The sequence below is a fragment of the Delphinapterus leucas genome, chromosome 5 (assembly GCF_059928025.1).
Source record: "Delphinapterus leucas isolate spDelLeu-1000000601 "Yukka" chromosome 5, BTC_Dleu_Yukka2, whole genome shotgun sequence".
Taxonomy (NCBI): Eukaryota; Metazoa; Chordata; class Mammalia; order Artiodactyla; family Monodontidae; genus Delphinapterus; species Delphinapterus leucas.
Window position 1 is genome coordinate 100,003,082 of NC_143133.1, and position 16,398 is coordinate 100,019,479.

At 35.1% G+C, this 16,398-nt stretch overlaps 1 protein-coding gene across 4 annotated transcripts in view; it reads left to right on the forward strand.

Annotated features, from left to right (window-relative positions):
* The window catches only part of ARHGAP24 (Rho GTPase activating protein 24), a 520,392-nt gene that overhangs the window by 453,996 nt on the left and 49,998 nt on the right, over window positions 1-16,398 (forward strand). The window lies entirely within an intron of this gene.

The following is a 16,398-nucleotide window of genomic DNA, read 5'->3' on the forward strand; positions in this document are numbered from 1 at the left end:
CTGTTACAAGTAATGTTGTAGTGAGTACACATTGATATAAATATTTTCTATTTTTGGAATATTTTTTCAGGAGAGATTCTCAGTATTGGACTTGTGGATAAGAATAGTTTTGATACTTGAAAATTGCCTGCTTAAGTAGTATTTCTCTTAATAGACAGATAGACAAGAAGACTCTTGAATACATGATATGAGATAAAGGAAGCATCATTGAGAGTATGGGCTTGTTCCAATCCAAAAAATTCATGGTAACTCATTTGATGCCCCTTTACTGGTCACATTAACAAAACCCCGAACAGTGATACAATCATGCTGGCAAGGTGTGTTGAGGTAGGTGCCCTGATGGTGAGAGTACAGATCATCATAGTCTTTCTAAAGAAATTTGGTAATGCATTTCAAGACCCTTTAAGCAGGCAAGTCCAGTCCTAGAAAAAAATCAGATATTTGGAAAAAAATGAAGCACAAATTTGCTTATTACAATTTCCATAATAGTGAAGAATGAATTCCAATCTATTATCTCTAGCAATAGACTGTGGTTAATATAATATAATAAAATGTTATTCACTTATTAAAATTTTGGGAAAATGCTGATTAGATAATAAGTAGAAAAATTAGACAGGATAAATTAATTGATCAAAATGCCACCTTTTTACAAAAAGTGTCACAGTTTATGAAGATTCATAAATTCCCTCTGAGAGAGAAAAATTAAATGTGGTGGTAAAGAAATGAATTCAAAACTAGGGTCAGAGAACAAATTTCAAAAATGCAGATATATTTTTGGTTGGGGAGCCACATGTCTTATTCTATACTTTGAAAAAAAAAAAAAAAAGATCCACAGCTCCATAGTTCAGCCCTGTCCGCAAGATATAAACAATGGTTTATCTAGGAGAAATGTAATTTTTTGTTCCAAAATTAGAAAAAAGTTTGTCAATGGAATCCTCAAAATAAAATATCAGATTATGGGATAAACAACATCCTATACAATGAACTCATGTGACATTGATAAATTTCAGTGGTCTTTTTCTTTACATTTATGTATGGCCTAAATATATGCAGATGACCTTAATAGCAAAGTTTATCTATTAAAAGCTCTTTTGACACAGGCATTTAAAATTTGGTTCTTTTAACAGCTCTCTGCTAATATGTGCAATTTAGGGGGATATTTTATATATTTAAGGATACTTGTAAAAGATGTGCCCTGTAAGCAAAATTATTCCTCTGTAACTATAGGCTGACAATGAACTTTATATAAAATGTGATCCCAGTTAAGAAAAATGTATTTTTTTTGTATAAAAATGCATCAGTTCATAGAGACTAAAGAAAATATAACAAAAGATAAACATTAATTTTGTGGAATAATGAATGACATTCTCCCCTTTTTTATACTGTAAATTCAGTAACTATACATTACTTTTATAATCAGAAATTTAATCAGAAAGATCTTTAATTAATTTCATGCTGCACAAAAATTTCCTTATCTTTTGATAATTTCTGAAGTGTAACTACAGAAACTCCCCATTTACTGGAAAATCTGTAAAAGAGAGTTACAGAGAGTATTTCAGCGTCAGAAACAATATGGTAACATTGCTAGTATGCTTTGAGAAAAAGGAGTGTCATTTGTTTCCTCAGTCATTCACTGGTTCAGGTTTCTACACTGGTGTATTAAACCACCCCAAAACTGTGTGGCATAAGCAATAACAACCAATCATTTGTTTATAAATCAGCAATTTAGGCAGACCTTGGCAAGGATGTGCTCATTCCTCCAGTACATAGTGTTGGTTCACGTAGATCAGTTAGGTCTGAAGGATCTAAGATATGGCTTCACTCACATGTCCGTAGCATTGTCTGAGGTGACTAAGGTAGCTGAAGGCTGCATGGTCCTTTACCTCCCTCTCTCTGTCTCTCTCTGTCTGTCCGTCTCTCTCTCTCTGTAGTCTCACATCCAATAGTGTGTCTCTTCATGCAACTTTTATCTCTAGCAGATTAGTCAGATCAAGCGACATTAAGGCTCAGGGTTCTAAGAGAGTAAAGCTGGAAGCTTATAAGCATTGCATTGCTCAAAGCAAGTCACAAGACAGGGCCAGCCTAGATTTTGGGAAAGGGAAGTAAACTCCAGAACTTAATGGAAAGAAGTGGCAAGCATATACAGAGAAGGAAAAATTTGTGAGACACTATTTTAGGAGAAAATCACTATAGCTTTAAAGTCTAGAAATCAAGTGGAGTAAATTCCCTAACTTTGTTCTTTTTCAAGAGTATTTTGTATATTCTAGGTCATTTGCATATCTGTAAAAAATTTAGTATAAGTTTGTCAGTTTCTACAAAAAATCCTATTAGGATTTTGATAGAAACTTCATTGAATCTAGAAATCTATCAATCTAGAAAAGTGACATCTTAAAAATATGAAATCTTCTAATCCTTGAACATAGCCCATCTCTACATGTCATTAGGACTTTTTGTATTTCAGCAATACAAAATTGTATTGTAATTTTCATTGTAAGATCTTGCTCCATTTTGCTAAATTTATCCTTAACTAATGTTTATAAATGCACCTGTAAATAGTATTATTTTTTATGTTTAATTTTCTAGTTGCTTACTGCTAGATTATACAAATATGATTTTTTATATAGAGATTTTTCCTATAAACTTGGCAAATTTAGTTATAAATGCTAGAGGGTCCTTCTAGATCCCTTAGGATTTTCTCTGTGCATGATCTTGTTGACTGTATATAATGAGAGTATTATTTCTTCCTTTTCAATAAGCTTTGCATTCCTCCTTCTTAATTTTCTGTATTTGCTAAGAACTATTCTACAATAGTAGTGAGTGGATATACGTTTTGTATATGTAGAGGGAAGTTTTTAGTCTTTTGCTATTACTCATGCTGGTAGCTATAAGTTTTGTGTAGATGCCCTTTATCAGGTTTGAAAATGTTCTTATATTTCTAGTTTACTGACAGTTTTAATAATGACAGACAATTGAATTTGATCAAATCCACTTTTTCTGCATTTATTGCAGAAATTATCTGGTTTGTCTGTTTTATTATGTTAATGAGGTGAATTTCAAATGTTAAACCAACTTTGCGTTCCTAAGATAAACCACTTTTGGTTGTTATGTATTACTCTTTTAATATATTGACGTATCTGACTTGGAAATAACTTGTTGAGGATTTTTGGATCCGTATTCATCAGGGCTATTGACCTAGCAACTTCTTTTCTTGGAATGCATTTGACTAGTTTTGTTATCAAAGAAATTCTGGCCTCAAAAGTAGGCCAGAAAATGTTCCCTCAACCTCTATTTTCAGAAAAATTGTATGTAGTTTGTATTATTTCCTCCATAAATCTTGGGTAAAATTTACCAGTGACATCCTTAGAGGTGAGGTGAAACAGGTTGATCCTGAATAGCCCAGTAGGTTATAAAAAGAAATTTAGTTTTTATTCAAAGAGATATGGAAATCCATTGAAAGATATTTAACAAGCAAATGGAATAATTTTATTCACATGTTAAGAAGAAAAGGTCACTCTGTGAGGGAAAACTAATATTTTCTACTACTCCACCCACAGAACACTTCTGACACCAAATGTTTGGGTTTTCCGTAAGAAGCAATTCTCCAATTCTTGGTAGACACCCACTGAGTGTCCTACGATTTAATCAATTCTGGCACTAACTGCCCAGAGTTAGTGCAGACCCCACAGGTTAAGGGCTCATTTCCACAAGTCTGCCCCCTCCTACTTCAGGTACCAATTACAAGTCCCAGGTTGCCACCTGTACTTCTGACCAACTAGCCATAAACCTGAGGTTCCTCAAGATCAATCATTTGCTAGAATAGCTCACAGAACTCAGGAAAACAGTTCAGTTACTAGATTACTGGTTTATTATGAAAGGATACAATTCAGGAACACAGATGAAAGAGATGCATAGGGAGGAATGGGGTAGGGGCTCAGAGCTTCCATGCCCTCACCAGACGTACAACCCTCCTGGCACTATGACGTGTTCACTAACCTAGAAGCTTTCCAAACCTCTTCAGTGAGGATATTTTTATGAAGGCTTCATTATATAGGCATGACTGATTAAACCCTTAGGCTAAAGTTCCAACCTTCTAATTACCTGATTGGTTTCTCTGGCAACCACCCTTCACTCACCCCACCCTCCATCATCCTTATCGGCTTTCTCAAGGATGCCTTAACATAAATTCAGGCATGGTTGAAAGGGGCTTGGTATGAATAACAAAGACTTTCCTTTCACCTTCCTCACTCCAGAATTATTTTAGGAACTGGGGATAAAAAACAAATATTATAACAAAAGACACTTCTATTACTCTTATAATTTAGGAAATTACAAGGGTTTTAGGAGCTCTGACCAGGAGCTAGGGATAAAAACCAAAATACATCATGGTATCACAATCTGGCAATCTGAATATGCTTGTTTTGACAAATAAATTGTTAAGCTTGAGTCTTTCAGTAGTAGGGAGACAGAAATACAAATTACTGGATCTGCTGATTTTCAAAAAAGGATTTCCAGATCCATGGACAGTGAAATAAAAAGAAAAGAGTAATGTATTTGTGGCCAAATGTAATTGTAAACTACATTCTTAGGGAATAAATAATCCATAATTTCCCAAGGAGAGTATATTATTTTTGGAAATGTGTCCAAGTAGAGTATTCTGCCCCATCTGCTGTTTTAGTTACTTGACTGAGTTTAAAATTTCTCATGACCAAGTCCCAGTTCAGGTTTCAGTTCTTGGGATGTGAAGACAAACTGCCTGGGAACATTTTCTAGTTCAGGTTAAACTCACCAGTGTTCACCATCAAAGTGATCTAAAAAAGAATGTAAGTTAAAAAATGCAGATCATGCATAATGTTTTGAGTAGATATTAGTATATAAGGCAAAGCACAGAAATTTTTCTTTGTGAAATATGTTAAAGAACGACAATGAATAAGTATTTTCTCTTATTCTAATAAAGCTTATATCTCACTAAAGGGTCAACTGGATTTAACTATCATCTTTACATTTATTAAAACCTGGAAAGGAATTCCCACAGGAATTCTGCAAAGATAATCTCTAATTTTAATATTAAGTCCTATTATTATTGTAACTCTAACATTAAGCTCTAAAATTTGAATTTTAAAACAAACTTTTTAAATACCATTTTAAAATTATAAAAGTATAGTGTTATTAAAATTTAATGTAAATATTATTAAAATCATATTTTAAATTATAACTTTTTTTATACAATTTAGAATATAGAAGAATATAAGAAAGAAAGATGACTATTTCAAAATTAAACAACCCAGAGAGCTCTTGCTATATATATAAATAAGTAGATATAGAGACTTAAATATAGAGATATATCTAAATACATATATATATATATATATATACACACACACACACACACACACAATTACTGGAATCACACAGTTTTTACATCTTGCTTTTCTTGTTAACATTACATCATAAACAACTTTCCATGTCACTAAGTAGTTTTCGCAAACATGATTTCAGGGACAGTATAGTAATTCATCATATCATTATATTGGTTTGTGTTACGAGAGAAGAGAAAGATGGTTTGAGAAAAAAGAAATTAAAACATACACTACTTGAATTTAGAGAGATTGCAAGTGCATGTGCCAGTTTTTATGAAACCATACACTTTCTGCTCTTCTTTAATTATATCAAATGCTATTTTCCCAGTTCTGAGGTTCAAGTTTGAGACTTTTATGTACGCATGACTTATCAGTTAGATGATGTATTCCCATAGACTCCTTGACCAAAGTGAATTCTGAGAGAAAGGACACTCTCCTTGACCTGAAAGAATTTGTATTTAATCAGTTTATGTCAACTGTAAAAAACAACAGATGTTGGAGTTCCTAACCTTTCTTTTCTTCAATATTTCTGTTTAGAAGTGAAAAAAATTAAAATATAACATTTTATATTAAACTTCCCCACTTTGAAGGGACAAAAATGAAATGCAGAATGTGTAAAATCAGATTAGAAGCAAAGTGTTTTTTCATTTCCAAAGCTCTCCGGATGGTATCAGCTGTTAAAAGAAGACACAGTTTCGAAGAGCTGGGTGGGAAGGTAGGGTCAAAAATGGCCATGTGGGTGTCACCATCGTAGCATTAACTGCTCAGCAACAAAATAACTATGCACTTACAACAAAGCATTCAAGAGCAAGGACAGAAGCCTGGAGAAGCCAGTGATTCTACACACTGTCCAAGAATCCCATAAAACAGCTGCTGTCCGAGGTACCCCAGCTGCCCTCCCTTATACTGAGCTCACTCTGTCCTCTTCCCTCCTCTTCTCCTGTGTTTATTTATTTTTTTTTGTTTTGGTGACTGACAGGATTACAAAACAAACTGCAAGTCTACAGAGACAAGATGAAAAAAAAAGCCTAAAATTTAGAGGCAGAAAACCCAGACACATTTTAATTTTATCCTCTGGGTAGCAGTATAGCTTTGAGCATTACTGACCTGAGTTATAAAAAGTGAACTTGAAAGGGAGAGCACTATAGACACAGAAGAGATTCTCAAACATTATTTTGTATAAGAATGACCAAGAGAGAGAACTCAAGATTCAGATGCCCAGACCCCACTGGCTCTCATTCTGATTTAAAAGGTTTGAGGATACCTAGGAATCTTCATTTCAAACACAGCCCCAGGTAATTCTTTTTTTAAATTATTTTTTTTTATGTAGCAGGTTCTTATTAATCTATTTTATACATATTAGTGTATATATGTCAATCCCAATTTCCCAATTCATCCCACCACCACCACCTTCACCACCGCCGCCGCGCCTCCCAACCCCCCACTTTCCCCCTTTGGTGTCCATACGTTTGTTCTTTACACCTGTGTCTCTATTTCTGCCTTGCACCATTTTTCTGCACCATTTTTCTAGATTCCACATGTATGCGTTAATATATGATATTTGTTTTCTGACTTACTTCACTTTGTATGACTGTCTCTAGGTCCATTCCACATCTCTACAAATGACCCAATTTCATTCCCTTTTATGGCTGAGTACTATTCCATTGTATATATGTACCACATCTTCTTTATCCATTCATTTGTCGATGGGCATTTAGGTTGCTTCCATGACCTGGCTATTGTAAATAATGCTGCAATGAACATTGGGGTGCATGTGTCTTTTTGAACTATGGTTTTCTCTGGGTATATGCCCAGTAGTGGGATTGCTGGATCATATGGTAATTCTATTTTTAGTATTTTAAGGAACCTCCATACTGTTCTCCATAGTGGCTGTATCAATTTACATTCCCACCAACAGTGCAAGAGGGTTCCCTTTTCTCCACACCCTCTCCAACATTTGTTGTCTGTAGATTTTTTGATGATGTCCATTCTAACTGGTGTGAGGTGATACCTCATTGTAGTTTTGATTTGCATTTCTCTGATAATTAGTGATGTTGAGCAGCTTTTCAGGTGCCTCTTGGCCATCTGTATGTCTTCTGGGGAGAAATATCTATTTAGGTCTTCTGCCCATATTTTGATTGGGTTGTTTTTTTAATATTGAGCTGCATGAGCTGTTTATATATTTTGGAGATTAATCCTTTGTCCAATGATTCATTTGCAAATATTTTCTCCCATTCTGAGGGTAGTCTTTTTGTCTTGTTTATGGTTTCCTTTGCTGTGCATCAGCTTTGACGTTTCACTAGGTCCCATTTGTTTATTTTTGTTTTTATTTTCATTACTCTAGGAGGTGGGTCAGAAAAGATCTTGCTGTGATTTATGTCAAAGAGTGTTTTTCTTATGTTTTCCTCTAAGAGTTTTATAGTGTCTTAAACTTAAAACTATAGTTTTAAGTTTTATAGGTCTTACATTTAGGTCTTTAACCCATTTTGAATTTATTTTTGTGTATGGTGTTAGGGAGTGTTCTAACTTCATTCTTTTATATGTAGCTGTCCAGTTTTCCCAGCAGTACTTATTGAAGAGGCTATCTTTTCTCCATTGTATACTCTTGCCTCCTTTATCAAAAATAAAGTGACCATAGGTGCGTGGGTTTATCTCTGGGCTTTCTTTCCTCTTCCATTGATCTATATCTCTGTTTTTGTGCCAGTACCATATTGTCTTGATTACTGTAGCTTTGTAGTATAGTCTGAAGTCAGGGAGTCTGATTCCTCCAGCTCCGTTTTTTTCCCTCAAGAATGCTTTGGCTATTTGGAGTCTTTTGTGTTTCCATAAAAATTTTAAGAGTTTTTGTTCTAGTTCTGTAAAAAATGCCATTGGTAATTTGATAAGGATTGCATTGAATCTGTAGATTTCTATGGGTAGTATAGTCAGTCATTTTCACAATGTTGATTTTTCCAATCCAAGAACATGGTCTATCTCTCCATATGTTTGTGTCATCTTTGATTTCTTTCATCAGTGTCTTATAGTTTCCCGAGTACAGGTCTTTTGTCTCCTTAGGTAGGGTTATTCCTAGGTGTTTTATTCTTTTTGTTGCAGTTGTAAATGGGAGTGTTTCCTTAATTTCTCTTTCAGATTTTTCATCATTAGTGTATAGGAATGCCAGAGATTTCTGTGCATTAATTTTTTATCCTGCAATTTTACCAAATTTATTGATTAGCTCTAGTAGTTTTCTGGTAGCATCTTTAGGATTCTCTATGTAGAGTATCATGTCATCTGCAAACAGGGACAGTTTTACCTTTTCTTTTCCAATTTGTATTCCTTTTTCTTCTCTGATTGTCATGGCTAGGACTTCGAGAACTATGTTGAATAACAGTGGTGAGAGTGGACATCCTTGTCTTGTCCTGAACTTAGAGGAAATGCTTTCAGTTTTTCACCATTGAGAATGATGTTTGCTGTGGGTTTGTCATATATGGCCTTTATTATGTTGAGGTAGTTCCCTCTATGCCCACTTTCTGGAGAGCTTTCATCATAAGTGGTGTTGAATTTTGTCAAAAGATTTTTCTGCATCTACTGAGATGATCATATGGTTTTTATTCCTTAATTTGTTAATATGGTGTATCACATTGATTGATTTGCATATATTGGAGAATCCTTGCATTCCTGGGATAAATCCCACTTGATCATGGTGTATGATCCTTTTAATGTGTTGTTGGATTCTGTTTGCTAGTATTTTGTTGAGGATTTTTGCATCTATATTCATCAGTGATATTGGTCTGTAATTTTCTTTTCTTGTAGTACCTTTGTCTGGTTTTGGTATCAGGGTGATGGTGGCCTTGTAGAGTGAGTTTGGGAGTGTTCCTTCCTCTGCAATTTTTTGGAAGATATTGAGAAGGATGGGTGTTAGCTCTTCTCTAAATGTTTGGTAGAGTTCACCTGTGAAGCCATCTGGTCCTGGGTTTTTGTTTGTTGGAAGATTTTTAATCACAGTTTAAATTTCAGTGCTTGTGATTGGTCTGTTCATGTTTTCTATTTCTTCCTGTCTCAGTCTTGGAAAGTTATATCTTTCTAAGAATTTGTCCATTTCTTCCAGGTTGTCCATTTTAATGACTTAGAGTTGCTTGTAGTAGTCTCTTATGATGCTTTGTATTTCTTCAGTGTCCATTTTAACTTCTTTTTCTTTTCTAATTTTATTGATTTGAGTCCTCTCCCTCTTTTTCTTGATGAGTCTGGCTAAAGGTTTATCAATTTTGTTTATCTTCTCAAAGAACCAGTTTTTAATTCTATTGATCTTTGCTCTTGTTTGCTTTGTTTCTATTTCATTTATTTCTGTTCTGATCTTTATGACTCTTTCCCTCTACTGCATTTGGGTTTTGTTTGTTCTTCTTTCTCTGGTTCCTTTAGGTGTAAGATTAGATTGTTTATTTGAGATTTTTCTTGTTTCTTGAGGTAGGATTGTATTGCTATAACTTTCCCTCTAGAACTGCTTTTGCTGCATCCCATAGGTTTTAGATGATTGTGTTTTTGTTGTCATTTGCCTCTAGGTACTTTTTGATTTCCTCATTGATTTCTTCAGTGATCTTTTGGTTATTTAGTAATGTATTGTTTAGTCTCCACGTGTTTGTGCTTTTTACGGTTTTTTTCCCTGTAATTGATTTCTAATCTCATAGCGTTGCTGTCGGAAAAGATGCTTGATATGATTTCCATTTTCTTAAATTTACCGAGGCTTGATTTGTGACCCAAGATGTGATCTATCCTGGAGAATATTCCACGTGCACTTGAGAAGAAAGTGTAATCTGCTGTTTTCAGATGGAATGTCCTATAAATATCAATTAAATCTCTCTCGTCTATTGTGTCACTTGAAGCTTGTGTTTCCTTAATTTTCTGTCTAGATGATCTGTCCATTGATGTCAGTGAGATGTTAAAGTCCCCCACTGTTATTGTGTTGTTGTCAATTTCCTCTTTTATAGAAGTTAGCAGTTGCCTTATGTACTAAGGTGCTCCTATGTTGGGTGCATATATATTTATAACGTTATATCTTCTTCTTGGATTGATCCCTTGATCATTATGTAGTGTCCTTTCTTGTCTCTTGTAACAGTCTTTATTTTAAAGTCATTTTATCTCATGAGTGTTGTTACTCCAGCTTTCTTTTGATTTATATTTGCATGGAATATTTTTTTCCATCTCCTCACTTTCAGTCTGTATGTGTCCCTAAGTTTGAAGTGGGTCTCTTGTAGACAGCATATATATGGGTCTTGGTTTTGTAACCATTCAGCAAGCCTGTGTCTTTTGGTTGGAGCATTTAATCCATTCATGTTTAAGGTAATTATCGATATATATGTTCCTATTACCATACTCTTCATTGTTATTGGTTTGTTTTTGTAAGTCCTTTTCTTCTCTTGTGGTTCCCACTTAGAGAAGTTACTTTTGTTGTGGAGCTGGTTTGGTGGTGCTGAATTCTCTTAGCCTTTGCTTGTCTGTAAAACTTTTGATTTCTCTGTTGAATCTGAATGAGATCCTTGCTGGGTAGAGTAATCTTGGTTGTAGTTTCTTCCCTTTCATCACTTTAAATATATCATGCCACTCCCTTCTGGCTTGTAGAACTTCTGCTGAGAAATCAGCTGTTAACCTTATGGGAGTTCCCTTGTATGTTATTTGTCATTTTTCCCTTGTTGCCTTTAATAATTTTTCTTTGCCTTTAATTTTTGTTAATTTGATTATTATGTGTCTCAGTGATGTGTCTTTGTGTGTTTCTCCTTGGGTTTATCCCGCCTAGTACTCTCTGCACTTCCTGGACTTGTGTGCCTATTTCCTTTCCCATGTTAAGGAAGTTTTCGACTATAATCTCTTCAAATATTTTCTCAGGTCCATTCTCTCTCTCCTTCTGGGACCCCTTTAATTCAAATGTTGGTACATTTAATGTTGTCCCAGAAGTCTCTTAGGCTGTCTTCATTTCTTTTCATTCTTTTTTCTTTATTCTGTTCCACGGCAGTGAATTCTACCATTCTGTCTTCCAGGTCACTTATCCGTTCTTCTGCCTCAGTTATTCTGCTTGATTCCTTCTAGTGTATTTTTCATTTCACTTATTATGTTGTTCACCTCTGTTTGTTTGTTCTTTAATTCTTCTAGGTGTTTGTTTTTTAATTCTTCTAAGTCTTTGTTAAATATTTCTTTCATCTTCTGGATCTTTGCCTCCATTCTTTTTCTGAGGTCCTGGATTATCTTCACTATCATTATTCCGAATTCTTTTTCTGGAAGGTTGCCTATCTCCACTTCATTTAGTTGTTTTTCTGGGGTTTTATCTTGTTCCTTCATCTGGTACAGAGTCCTCTGCCTTTTCATTTTGTTTATCTTTCTGTGAATGTGGTTTTCGTTCCACAGGCTGCAGGATTGTATTTCTTCTTGCTTCTATTGTCTGCCCTCTGGGGGATGAGGCTCTCTGACCCTAGGTAATTCTTATATACATGGTACTCTAACCACAACTTGTGAAATAGTAGCCAGACTATGGGCTGCAAGAGTGTGGGTTAAAGGGAAACTGATCATTTGAAGTGATGTGTCTCAGTTTCCTCATATATGAAATGGAGAAAAAAGTTTAACCTCATGGCACTAATGAAAGCAACATATTATTTCTGACTAAGCTAAGCAGATCTTACCCTGCTGTGAAAGATAAATTACTTTCTGGGATGTACAGTTTATGTGTAAAATATAAAATTTCCTATCTGCTAAAATAGGTCTGAAATTTTAGAACAGCCTGAAAAGTACGTCCCTGCACCTATGCTTTGATCCATGTGAAAACTCAAACACTGGGGAGTTCGGTAATGCACTACAGGTATAGAGCGTGAATAAAGATCTACTGGTCAGGTCTGATGGAAAAAAGTGAAGAAAGAAAATACTAGCTTAAGGGCATGTGGATAGGTAAAGGGTTGGAAAAGCAAAGAACAGACTCCCAGGAGTTTGCCTAAGGCAAGCCCTGAACTTGTAGACAGCAAACTAGCTACCTGTTTTCAGCAACCGAAATGATTTTCCAAAGTTCAGAAAAGGGCCAGCCCTCCAAAGTCCTGGGAAGCTGTTTAGCTGTGGTAACTCTTAATGTTTCTATATTTTGATGCAGTTCTTAGATATTATGATGGCTTAACAAGATTGATAACCATTGTCTTAGAGTACTTCTCAAATGTCTGTAATTCACATAGGACCATCCTGACTTTAGCCATATTCATATAACACCTGTACTTGGTTACTGAACTTTTTCTTTAAACTGTTTTTTAAATCAATTTTGTTGTAAAAGGAACTTGATATCAGTTTTTAGTTGTAAATCAGCACTTGCCATAAATAAAAGTTTAATATAGCACAAATGCAATAGCCACAAAGAGGATATTAGATGCCATCTGAATACAGCTGCTTTGGGAAGACTCTGACCTTTTGGACCTCTGTTTATTTGATGAAAGTGGAGATTGGCACAGGCTAGGACCACTTGAACACGTCTTTCATCCCCAACTGATACTTCCTACTTGTTATAATCAGGAGAACTGAAAGGCAATCAAGAATGGGCTAATGGTTCCTACTGTGTAATTTAATGTCTCTTAGTGTCCTATCCGTGTGGCACCTGACTTGGAATAGCCCACGCTTTGGGAAGTACAGTCAGATTGCTCTTTGCTAGCACTGACAGGCCGACTTCCCTGAATGCTTGGCTTCTTATCTAATTTGAACCATGGGTGTAACTTACAAGTGTTCCATGAAACCCCCTTGTAAACATACCAAGGTCTGAAAAATTAATGAGCTTTAAGGGAAAATATTCCATATGTGGAAAATACTCACCCGAATGGATACTTACTAAATATTTTACGTAAGACAGGTTGTTAGCTAGAAATCTGTCATGTTCCATTGTGCTTACTCTCTTGGTGATGTATCTAAAAAGCCAGCACATGTGAAGTGGGGGAACTGAATTACACCTTCCTTTCAATTTAGCTTTGAATAAATTTAAGTTCACTTCCAATGAAACCTGATTGAGTGATGAAGAAAAATGGCCAATTAACCAAGAAGTTTCCCAGTATTTGGCATATCTATCAATTGGCATTTGTGTACTTATTTGTAAGGAAGCAGTGTAGGAATAAGAGTTCAGGCTTTGATAAGAAGCAGGTACCATTTACTACCTATGTTAACAATCTGAGACTAGTTACTTAACTTCTCCAAATTCCTAGTTTCCTCATATGTAAAATGGAAATAACACTTAACCCCCCCAGAGTTGTTGTATTCATGAATTTAAAAATAAAACAAAATGGAACAAAAACACCAGGAGTAAGTGGTACAGAGTGAAGAAGACACTTAGCACATTTATTGTCATTGTAAGTATCATGATGTTGGTGATGATGGTTTTAACATTTTGTATGACAAGGAAAAGTAATATCCTGAACCCATAAATACAGAAACTAGTGCTTAACCATAAACTCTTAAGTGTTTTTAATCCAGAATATCTTCATTTCTGTTTTGAAATCTCCATAACAATTCCTACTGAAAGAAATCAGATACCTATAATGTTTTATGTTCTGAAAGTGTGTTTTTGTGTGTCTTGTAAGTCAGATTGTAAATATTCTTGCATGAGTTTGGTGAAAGTACATCCCTTAAAGGTATATATTTTCTAAAATAAGTTTATTGAGTCATATTTTACATATCTTGCAATTCGTCAATTTCAAGGATACAATTCAATGATTTTTAACAAATTTACTTAGTTATGCAACCATTACCATATATTGGTTTTAGCACATTTTCATCACCCAAATAGTGTCTTTTATACCATTTACTGTTATTTCCAGCAGCCCTTCCTCCCCAGGCAACCACTAATGTACTTACTTTCTGTCTCTATAGATTTTCCCTTTTCTGGACATTTTATATAAATAGAAGTATTCAATACATGGTCTCTTGCATCCAGCTTTTTTCTCTTAGCATAATGCTTTTGAGGTTTGTCCATGTTATAGCATGTATCAATAGTTTGTTGCTTTGCATTGATGAATATAATTTTTTTTTAAATTTTATTTATTTATTTTTGGCTGTGTTGGGTCTTCGTTTCTGTGCGAGGGCTTTCTCTAGTTGCAGTGAGCAGGGGCCACTCTTCATCACGGTGTGCCGGCCTCTCACTATTGTGGCCTCTCTTGTTGCGGAGCACAGCCTCCAGACTCACAGGCTCAGTAGTTGTGGCTCACGGGCCTAGTTGCTCCTTAGCATGTGGTATCTTCCCAGACTAGGGCTCGAACCCGTGTCCACTGCATTAGCAGGCAGATTCTCAACCACTGTGCCACCAGGGAAGTCCCAATTAATGGAAATTTATTTTGTAGATATACTACAGTTTGTTTATTCATTCATCAGTTGGTTGATATTTAAGTAGTTTCTGTTTTTTGGCTTTTATGAAGAATGCTGCTGTGAACATGCATGTACAAGTTTTTGTGTGGACATGTTTTCATTTCTCTTGGGTGTATACCTAGAAGTAGAATTGCTAGGTTTATGTTTAACATTTGGGGAATTGCCAAACTGTTTCCCAAAGTGGCTGAAACATTTTATATTTCTACCAGCAATGTATGAGTGTTCCAATTTTTTATCCTAGCCATTCTGGTGAATGTGAAATGGTATCTCATTGTTGTTTGAGTTTGCATTTCCTTAATGACTACTGATGTTGTGTATCTTTTTATGTGCTTATGAGCCATTCATGTATACACTTTAGAAGGCATATGGTTTTTAAATGTTTGATTTTTCTGGTTATCTATCTTGATAATTTATTATAAGGAAATGGTTGAAAAATTGCTAAAGAATCAAAATAGTGTTCTGGGAATTGAGATAAACATCTGTGATATCATGAGAGTATGCATATGCATACTCATGAGGATCTCACTGTGGATATTCACTTAAAACTCTGTATGTATAAAGTAAAATTCTACATGTATGACTACAATATGAACTCAAAGAAAGTAGAGAATTTTGACTCTTGATCACCTTTTTTATCCCTAGCATCTAGAACAGTGTCTGACACAACGTAGGCATTCAATATATCTTTGTTGAATAAATGGATACAAGGAGTATATTTTGAATATATTTGTTGGGTAAAAGAGTGCAAATATTTCTGATATCTCAATAAGTAGACAACTCATGCTCTTATTTTCATAGATTAGAATTCAGGAAATTTGAAAAATGTCATGTTTCAAAACAACTTCTAAAATTCTGTTAAAATATCATTTTTGTCAACTCAAGCAAAATGCCTGCCGATGTTAATGTGGAGTCATAATCTGATGAATGGGAACACAATTTCATACAAGCCACAAATCTAAATTAAAACCAGTACCTTTGTTTGTTTTGTATTCCAGAAATGCTCCATGAATATGGATGCAGTATACTTCCAAAGTGAAGTAGATTTTGATTTATAACAAAACAACAACGAAAAATAAAAACAACCCCCCTAACTTCTGCTCAATACAATTTGTTTGTCTCTCTTCTTCCCGTTTATACTGACCTCTCTTAAATATAGTCCTAGTAGATAACAGCACTAATATAATATATATCTGTATACGTGGTAGCAAAGTATCCTTTCCAACAAAGAGCATGACAGCATTTATTAGTAGGAGATTCACAATAAATATATAATTGGATCCTTTAAAGTTTTTTAGTCTTTCCCCCAATACGTATATATACACACAAATTAATAAACTGGAATGGTATCATTTTAGCTCTTATGTGGAGAATGCTTTTGTGTTGTAATAAAAGACTGTTGAAGTGTTCAGAGGAGGAACATGTTCTGCGTGGACTTGAACAGTTTGGGTGTTGATTTTGTAGATTCATCTGGATATGCCAGAAAACCCTTTTAAGTTCCCTCTAGCACCATGAGTTACAGATTCAACAGTGTAAAATTAGGCATTTCTTTATTCATCTCCTTTATAACAGGGGTCCCCAGCTCCCGGGCCGTGGACCTGTACGGGTCCGCAGCCTGTTAGGAACCGGTCCGCACAGCAGGAGGTGAGCAGCGGCAGAGCGAAGCTTCATCTGCTGCCCCCCCCCCCCCCGCCCC